The sequence below is a fragment of the Gossypium hirsutum genome, chromosome A02, assembly GCF_007990345.1.
Source record: "Gossypium hirsutum isolate 1008001.06 chromosome A02, Gossypium_hirsutum_v2.1, whole genome shotgun sequence".
Taxonomy (NCBI): domain Eukaryota; kingdom Viridiplantae; phylum Streptophyta; class Magnoliopsida; order Malvales; family Malvaceae; genus Gossypium; species Gossypium hirsutum.
The window spans coordinates 32,885,336-32,895,227 of record NC_053425.1 but is presented as its reverse complement, the minus strand read 5'-3'; positions in this window follow the sequence as shown (position 1 = coordinate 32,895,227).

The window sequence follows — 9,892 nt, the reverse complement described above, 5'->3', positions numbered from 1 at the left end:
TCAATATAATTCAAGTAGGGTCATTACTCGAAGACTTACCTCAAATGTCGTCGAACGACTTCAACGGCTATTCAATTACTTTTTCCTTCCCTTTATCGGATCTAGTTCCCCTTTGCTCTTGAGCTTAAGTTCAACAAAATTTAAAATAGTCATTAATCGACTATTCAAGTATTACTTTCAGAATAATATATATATTGATCCGACTTTCACACACATAGATTATAGTAAGCTTTATAATAATCAATAAATAATTCATTGGCAAACTTTCATTAATGTTTACAACAAAATCACATATTCACTACGAGCTGTTTTCCTGAGCAGTAGTTACTAAATTATTTATAACTGGAGCTACTAAACTCCAATTTACTTGTCGTTAATTTTCCCTGAATATAGACTCGTATATCTTCCATCCATAAAATTTTCAGAATTTTAGGCTTGGCCAATCAATACCAGATTTTTCTTAAAGTTTCCCCTGTTTCACTGTTTGACTATTCTGACCACTCTTCACTACGAATCTAATTTCTCATTTTACAGAATTAAAAATGTGTTGTATTTGATCTCATTTGAAAATAGACTCATTAAGGAGTCTAAGCATATAAATTTTATCTTATAATCATTTTTGTACAATTTATAATGATTTTCTAAAAACAGAACAGGGAATCCAGCAGTCATTTTGACTCAGCCCCACAATACTTCAAATATCTCTAGATCGGTAACTCTTTTGTTTTTATAGTTTCTTTTGTAAGAAAATAGACCCTTGAAGCTTTAATGACATAATTCACTCAGCTTCTAATTCAACTCCTACAAATTATGGCGATTTTCCAAAATCACCTTACTGCTGCTGTCCCCAAACAGATTATTACCAAATCAAATACTAACATTAGCATTTCACCTTAATAGCTAGCTTACCAAAACTTAATTTAACATATAATTCACACATATCACATTCAGCTATATATACATTTATCATATTTATCATTAACAAAATATGCTCATGTCAAATTTACTCCCAATCGCATCTCAAAATTCAGCAAGCTTAGAACACATTTAATAATTAAATTCGGTAGTTTAATCACTTTGCTAACTACTTATACATATAATTCAATTCAACATTATAAACCATTATCACTCATTTAGCCAATTATAGAGAATTAAACATAATATCTCTAGGATATACTCTACATGGCCGAATATACTACATTAATCTTCAACATTACCTATAGGTTCTTATACCTTAAATTCACACATTTAGCCTTTTAATGCCTATTGATCATTCCTTTGGTCTTATCAAGAACCATTTAACATGCAAGGAAAATAATCATAGAGGAAGAAATTTACATTCTAAATAGACTCAATCTTTGACCGAATGTACAAGGCTCCTCTAAGCCACTCATCCAAAAATCTTTACCCATTCTAGTCATTCCCCCATTGTTCCATACAACATGAAATAGCCCCTAATCCCAACACTTAATCATTCGGCATATTGCTCAAATCACCATAAGAAATCTCAACTTTCTTGACATTACCAAGAGTGCATCCACAATTTAACTTAGCATATTATAAAGCCAAATCAACAAATTCAAAGCTTACCTCCTAATAGCTAAAGATGAATGCCGAATTGCTCTAGGTAAGTTTTCCCTTCTTTTTCCTCCTTGTTTCGGCTTGAGGGAGGTATGAGAAGAAGATGAACACCATCCTCCTTCTTCTCTTTTATTTAATTCCTTTTATTTCAATTATTAAATCATTTGTTAATACAAAATTATTTTAATTTTTGAATTAGTGGAGCATATTCTTTCCTTGGCCGGCCACTATGTTTTTCATGGGTAAATTGACATGCAAAACCACTCCTTTCAATGCATGTACTATTAGACCATTGTAAGATTAACCTCTCACTTTCCAACAAAGTTTCATATAAGTCCATATTAATAAATTCACATAAAGATGATCAAATTAATGCATGAAACTTTCACACATGCATTTACTCACATCATAAACACAGAATATAACTTTTAATTATTTATAAGACTCGGTTTCGTGGTCCCGAAACCACTTTTCGACTAGGGTCAACTTTGGGCTGTCACAACTCTCCCCCACTTAAGAAATTTTCGTCCCCGAAAATCTTACCGGTAAATAGGTTTGGGTATCGTTCTTTCATCGAGCTCTCGGTCTCCCAAGTAGCTTCCTCGATCCCGTGTTTGAGCCATAACACCTTTACTAGCGGAACTCTTTTGTTTCGCAACTCCTTCACTTCACGAGCTAGGATACGCATCGGTTCTTCTTCATAGCTCATGTCGACTTGAATTTCAACCTCTGATGGGCTAATTATATGCGATGGATCAGATCGATAGCGTCGAAGCATCGAAACATGAAAGACGTCATGAATCTTTTCAAGCTCCGGGGGCAAAATCAATCTATACGCAACCGGACCAACTCGTTCGGAGATTTCGTACGGCCCAATGAATCTTGGGCTCAACTTGCCCTTACGGCCGAACCTGAGTATCTTTTTCCAAGGTGAAACCTTAAGGAACACTTTGTCTCCCACCTGATACTCGATGTCTTTTCGTTTCAAATCTGCGTACGACTTCTGACGATCCGTGGCTACCTTCAGACTTTCACGGATTACCTTTACTTTCTGTTCAGCATCTTTAATCAAATCAACTCCGAGAATTTTACCTTCACCGAGCTCGGTCCAAAACAATGGTGTACGGCATTTACGACCGTACAAAGCCTCGTAAGGTGCCATCTTAATACTTGATTGAAAACTATTGTTGTAAGCGAATTCAATCAAAGGTAAGTACCGTTCCCATGAACTACTGAACTCGAGGATGCAACATCTCAACATATCCTCAAGTATCTGAATTATCCGCTCGGATTGACCATCGGTTTGGGGGTGAAAAGCAGTGCTAAAATGCAGCTTGGTACCCAGAGCTTCTTGCAATTTCTTCCAAAATCGTGAGGTGAATCTCGGATCTCTATCCGACACGATAGAAACAGGTACCCCGTGTAATCTCACAATTTGATAAACGTACAATTCAGCTAGTTTATCCAATGAAAAATCCGTACGTACGGGGATGAAATGAGCCGACTTAGTCAGTCTATCAACAACAACCCATATCGCATCCTTCTTACTTGCTGACAAGGGCAGTCCGGACACAAAGTCCATTGTGACTCGATCCCATTTCCACTCGGGTATCATGATCGGCTGGAGTAATCCTGAAGGCACTTGATGTTCTGCTTTCACTTGTTGACATATTAAACATCTCGAAACAAAGTCGGAGATGTCCCGTTTCATACCATGCCACCAAAATTGACGTTTCAAATCGTTGTACATTTTCGTACTCCCCGGGTGAATTGACATTCGGCTACAATGGGCTTCGTTCAGAATCATCGAAATGAGTTCCGAATTCCTTGGAACACACAAACGATTTCTGAACCTCAAACAATCATCATCATCAATATGAAACTCTAATCCCTCGTTCGGAAAACACTTAGCCCGTTTTGCAACCAATTCATCATCGACTTTCTGAGCTTCACGAATTTGGTGAGTCAATAATGGTTTAGCTTTTAATTCAGCTACTAACACATTGTCTGGTAGAACAGACAAATGCACGTTCATCGCTCGTAAAGCAAACAATGACTTCCGGCTTAAGGCGTCCGCAACCACATTAGCCTTTCCCGGGTGGTAATCAATGACAAGCTCGTAATCTTTCAACAACTCAAGCCAACGTCTTTGTCGCAGATTCAAGTCTCGTTGAGTCATCAAATATTTGAGACTTTTGTGGTCCGAAAATACATGGCACTTCTCACCAAACAGATAATGTCGCCATATTTTTAAAGCAAATACGATGGCAGCTAGTTCGAGATCATGGGTCGGATAATTCCTCTCGTGTGGCTTCAATTGTCTCGACGCATAGGCCACGACTCGACCTTCTTGCATCAATACGCAACCCAACCCAAGTAGGGATGCGTCACTATAAATGACAAACTCTTTACCTGATTCGGGTTGCACCAAAATTGGAGCTTCAGTCAAATGAGTTTTCAGTTGGTCCAAACTTTTCTGACATTTCTCCGTCCACTCGAACCTAACATCCTTTTGAAGTAGCTTCGTCATTGGTGTGGCTATCATCGAGAAACCCTTCACAAATCGTCGGTAATAACCGGCGAGCCCCAAAAAGCTCCGAACTTCAGTAACATTTCTCGGAGGTTTCCAGTCAAGTATGGCTGAAATTTTGTTCGGGTCAACTCGAATACCCGACGCGGATACCACATGACCCAAGAAGCTAACCTCTCTTAACCAGAACTCACACTTACTGAACTTAGCATATAACTGCTTATCCCGCAAAATTTGCAGCACTAGCCTCAGATGCTCAGCATGTTCGGTCTCATCTCTTGAATAGACCAAAATGTCATCAATGAACACAACTACGAACCGATCCAAATACGGTCTGAAGATCCGATTCATCAAATCCATAAATACTGCAGGGGCATTAGTGAGCCCAAACGGCATCACTAAGAATTCGTAGTGACCATATCTCGTTCTGAAGGCAGTTTTAGGAATATCGGAATCTCGAATTCGCAACTGATAATAGCCCGATCTCAAATCTATTTTTGAGAACACTGAGGCTCCCTTCAGTTGGTCGAACAAATCATCGATGCGCAGCAACGGATATTTGTTCTTTATCGTCACTTTATTCAGCTGACGATAGTCAATGCACAACCTCATGGTTTCGTCCTTCTTTTTCACGAACAATACTGGTGCACCCCAAGGTGAGAAACTTGGTCGAGCGAAACCTCTATCCGTCAGTTCTTGCAACTGAGCTTTCAACTCCTTTAACTCGGTTGGTGCCATACGATACGGAGCTATCGAAATCGGCGTAGTCCCAGGTACAAGCTCAATACCAAACTCTACCTCCCGAACAGGCGGTAAACCCGGTAATTCTTCCGGAAAAACATCCGGGTATTCACAAACCACCGGCACAGATTCGGGTTTCTTTTCTAATTCTTTGTCACCAAGTACATACGCAAGGTATGCTTCGCACCCTTTTCTTACATATTTCTGTGCCAACATTGCTGATATTACAGCTGGCATCCCCTCCAAGTCCGCAGACTCAATTTGAATTACTTCGTTATTTGCGCACTTCAAATCAATAGTCTTGCTCTTGCAATTCACAACCGCATCATGCACGGTCAACCAATCCAAACCAAGGATAACATCAAATTCATCAAACGGCAAAAGCATTAAGTCCGCCGGAAAACAGGAACCTCGAATTTCCAGGGGACATTTCTTACACACTTTGTCGACAAGCACATAACGACCCAAGGGATTTGACACCCGAATTACGAACTCAGTAGACTCAATAGGTAAAGTCTTACTGGATGCTAAGGTTTCACATATGTAAGAATGAGCAGAACCGGGGTCAATCAAAGCAATTACATTAGTATCAAAGAGAGTGAATGTACCGGTAATAACATCAGGCGAAGAAGCATCCTCGCGGGCACGTATAGCATATGCTCTAGCAGGTGCACAAGCCTCGGATCTGGTCGTAGCATCTCTAGATCCTCTCTGACCACCACTAGCATTGCCCATATTTCTAGATGGTCTACCTCGAGCAGTGGTAGCACCCGGTTTCCCACTCTGATTTACATTCTGTTCAGACAGCCTCGGGCAATCTTTAATGAAGTGGTCCACTGATCCGCACTTGTAACAGGAGCGGTCATGGAATCTACAACTCCCCAAATGCCATTTACCGCAATGTCGACATTCCGTTCGGCCTCGACGTTCATTCCCAACACTGGCGACTGAAGTGCCTCGTGTACCCACAGGGGGTCGATCACGATCTCGTCTAAAAAGGCCCGAAGTGCCTTTCGACCGGCCCACATCATCTCGAAATTTCTTCGATGCCTGTTGAAGAGACTTTCCCGAGGATATTTTACGAAACTCCCCAGTTCCCACATCAACTTTTTGTTTTCCTTTCTAAGCTCTTCGGCTTTACAAGCTCGCTCGACAAGTACTACGAACTCTCGTATTTCAAGAATGCCAACGAACATTTTTATATCTTCATTCAGCCCATCTTCGAAGCGTTTACACATGACAGCCTCGGACGAAACACATTCCCGAGCGTATCTACTAAGTCTAACAAATTTTCGCTCGTAATCAGTAACTGACATAGAACCTTGCTTAAGCTCAAGAAATTCCTTCCGTTTTTGATCAACAAATCTCTGACTGATATACTTTTTTCGAAACTCAGTTTGGAAAAACTCCCAAGTTCCTTGCTCCCGGGGCACAACAGAAGTCAGAGTACTCCACCAATAGTAGGCAGAATCACGTAGCAAGGAGATAGCACACTTTAGGCATTCATCGGGTGTACAAGATAGCTCATCGAGTACCCGGATAGTGTTGTCCAACCAAAATTCAGCTTGCTCGGCATCATCGCTATCCGTAGCTTTAAATTCAGTAGCCCCATGTTTTCGGATTCGGTCAACTGGGGGCTTATTTGACCTTATTTGGTCAGTTACCGGAGGTATTGTAGGTGCGGGGGTGGTGTTTGTCGGGAATGGGGGTTGTGGAACAGCCGTATTAGTTCGAATGTATTGGTTGAACCAATCATTCATCACGCTATAGAAAGCTTGTCTAGCTTCATCATTCGGGTTACTAGCATTAGGTTGGGAGTCCACCGGCGCTGTCCCTTGTGCGGGAGCAGGCGCTACACTCTCAAGATCATCAGCTACCGCTCGGTCGGGATTGGGATCCATTACTATAAATAAACACATTTGCAAATGTCAGAAATCACCACACTATCAATTAATCACATAAAATGGCATGTATAGCTAGACCCCAACACATTACGGTAGTCCTAGAATCGACTAAACCGTGGCTCTGATACCAATCAATTGTAACACCCCGAACCCGAGACCGTCGCCGGAGTCGAACACGAGGTGTTGACAGACTTTTAAAATTTTTTCCAGACACTGCCCCGTCTGAGTACTAGTCGCTTCAAAAATCATATCTTGAGTTTCACAACTCGAAAATCAGTTTCGTGATTTTTCCCTGAAACTAGACTCATGTCCCCACCTATGTATTTATTTCTAGAATTTTTGGTCGGGCCAATTAGTACAGTTTATTAGTCAAAGTCTCCCATGTGACAGGGGTCGACTACACTGACCTCTTCCCATTACGACTTGGATATCTCTCTGCACAGAGCTTCAATACTGATGCCGTTTGTTTCTATGGGAACTAGACTCAGAGAGGAATCCATACATATATGGTATGACCCCTAATTATCTCTGGTCAATTTATAGTGAATTTCCAAAGGCGGAACAGGGAATCCAGAAACTGTTCTGGCCCTGTTCCACAAGAACCCGAATATCTCTTACTGTACTGTTCATATGATTGTTTCGTTACTTCCATATGAAAGTAGGTTCATCAAGGTTCGATTACATAATTTATTCACTATTTAATTCCACTCCTACGAATTTTTGTGATTTTTCAAATCTACACCACTGTTGCTGTCAGCATCTGTTTTCAAGGTAAACTTTACCCATTTTGTGGTTACCATGGACCAACTAGGGTTTTGCCATACATAGGTCCACATGTGATCATTTTTAGCCATTCCAATGGCTGATCATTAGCCCAACACTTCCATTCCAAACCATAGTCACATCGTGAAACCATATATACATACATAAACACAAATGGTCTAATGCCATACTCCACTTCTACGAGCCATTTTCGCATGGCTTTACACACATACATCACAAAAAGAACTTAAACAACAGGGGGTAGTCCTATACATGCCATATCCAGAGTTCAACTAAAAGAGTACCAAAAGAGCTTTGATAGTGTAGATGACTTCGACTTCGCTGATCCCGAATCCGATAGCTAACGAACAAAATCTATAAAACAGAGAGCCAAAGCAACCGGGTAAGCATTTTAAGCTTAGTAAGTCTCAAGTAATGAAATCGGCTTTGACTACAGTATTACATTCACATAGCTAACTAAGTCACTTTATTAACACACATTCTCATAATCATACTTACTTCACACTTCATCAACATATATACACAAGGTATCAACCTTTCTAAAAGTCGAAAGTTCGTTAGCCGATCGCACGAATACTATTTAAAACGAATCGACTTTTCCAATGCACATGCAAACATACCTTATCGTTCGGGTTGGTCGAGCATATTTATTGAATTAGTTACAGCACAAAACGCTCACATTCAAACCCAAGTTTCTTCGGTATTTAACCGAATATAGCCGCAAACACATTTGCCTTCGGGTCTTAACCCGGACATATCAACTTGCATAATTGCCTTCGGGTCTTAGCCCGGATATATCATCTCGCATAATTGCCTTCGGGTCATAGCCCGAATATATCAACTCGCATAATTGCCTTCGGTCTTAGCCCGGATATATCAACTCGCATAATTGCCTTCGGGTCTTAGCCCGGATATATCAACTCGCATAATTGCCTTCGGGTCTTAGCCCGGATATATCAACTCGCATAATTGCCTTCGGTCTTAGCCCGGATATATTCCAATGCTCATGCACACATATATCAATAATCATAACACATCCATATCATTTCTTCGTTACTAAGGCTCAAACACAAAACATTTATTAAACCTTGCAAATTTCGGCTCAGTAGCCACACACAAAGAGCATGATTTCAATTGGCTTTATAACATAGTCTCTAAGCACATTCGACTATCCGTCATAGTATGACTATTCATTTCAATATAATTCAAGTAGGGTCATTACTCGAAGACTTACCTCAAATGTCGTCGAACGACTTCAACGGCTATTCAATTACTTTTTCCTTCCCTTTATCGGATCTAGTTCCCCTTTGCTCTTGAGCTTAAGTTCAACAAAATTTAAAATAGTCATTAATCGACTATTCAAGTATTACTTTCAGAATAATATATATATTGATCCGACTTTCACACACATAGATTATAGTAAGCTTTATAATAATCAATAAATAATTCATTGGCAAACTTTCATTAATGTTTACAACAAAATCACATATTCACTACGAGCTGTTTTCCTGAGCAGTAGTTACTAAATTATTTATAACTGGAGCTACTAAACTCCAATTTACTTGCCGTTAATTTTCCCTGAATATAGACTCGTATATCTTCCATCCATAAAATTTTCAGAATTTTAGGCTTGGCCAATCAATACCAGATTTTTCTTAAAGTTTCCCCTGTTTCACTGTTTGACTATTCTGACCACTCTTCACTACGAATCTAATTTCTCATTTTACAGAATTCAAAATGTGTTGTATTTGATCTCATTTGAAAATAGACTCATTAAGGAGTCTAAGCATATAAATTTTATCTTATAATCATTTTTGTACAATTTATAATGATTTTCTAAAAACAGAACAGAGAATCCAGCAGTCATTTTGACTCAGCCCCACAATACTTCAAATATCTCTAGATCGGTAACTCTTTTGTTTTTATAGTTTCTTTTGTAAGAAAATAGACCCTTGAAGCTTTAATGACATAATTCACTCAGCTTCTAATTCAACTCCTACAAATTATGGCGATTTTCCAAAATCACCTTACTGCTGCTGTCCCCAAACAGATTATTACCAAATCAAATACTAACATTAGCATTTCACCTTAATAGCTAGCTTACCAAACCTTAATTTAACATATAATTCACACATATCACATTCAGCTATATAACATTTATATTTATCATTAAAAATATGCTCATGTCAAATTTACTCCCAATCGCATCTCAAAATTCAGCAAGCTAAACACATTTAATAATTAAATCGTAGTTTAATCACTTTGCTAATACTATATACATATAATTCAATTCAAAAAAATTAAAAAACCATATATCACTCATTATTTATACATATATATTTAACATATACAT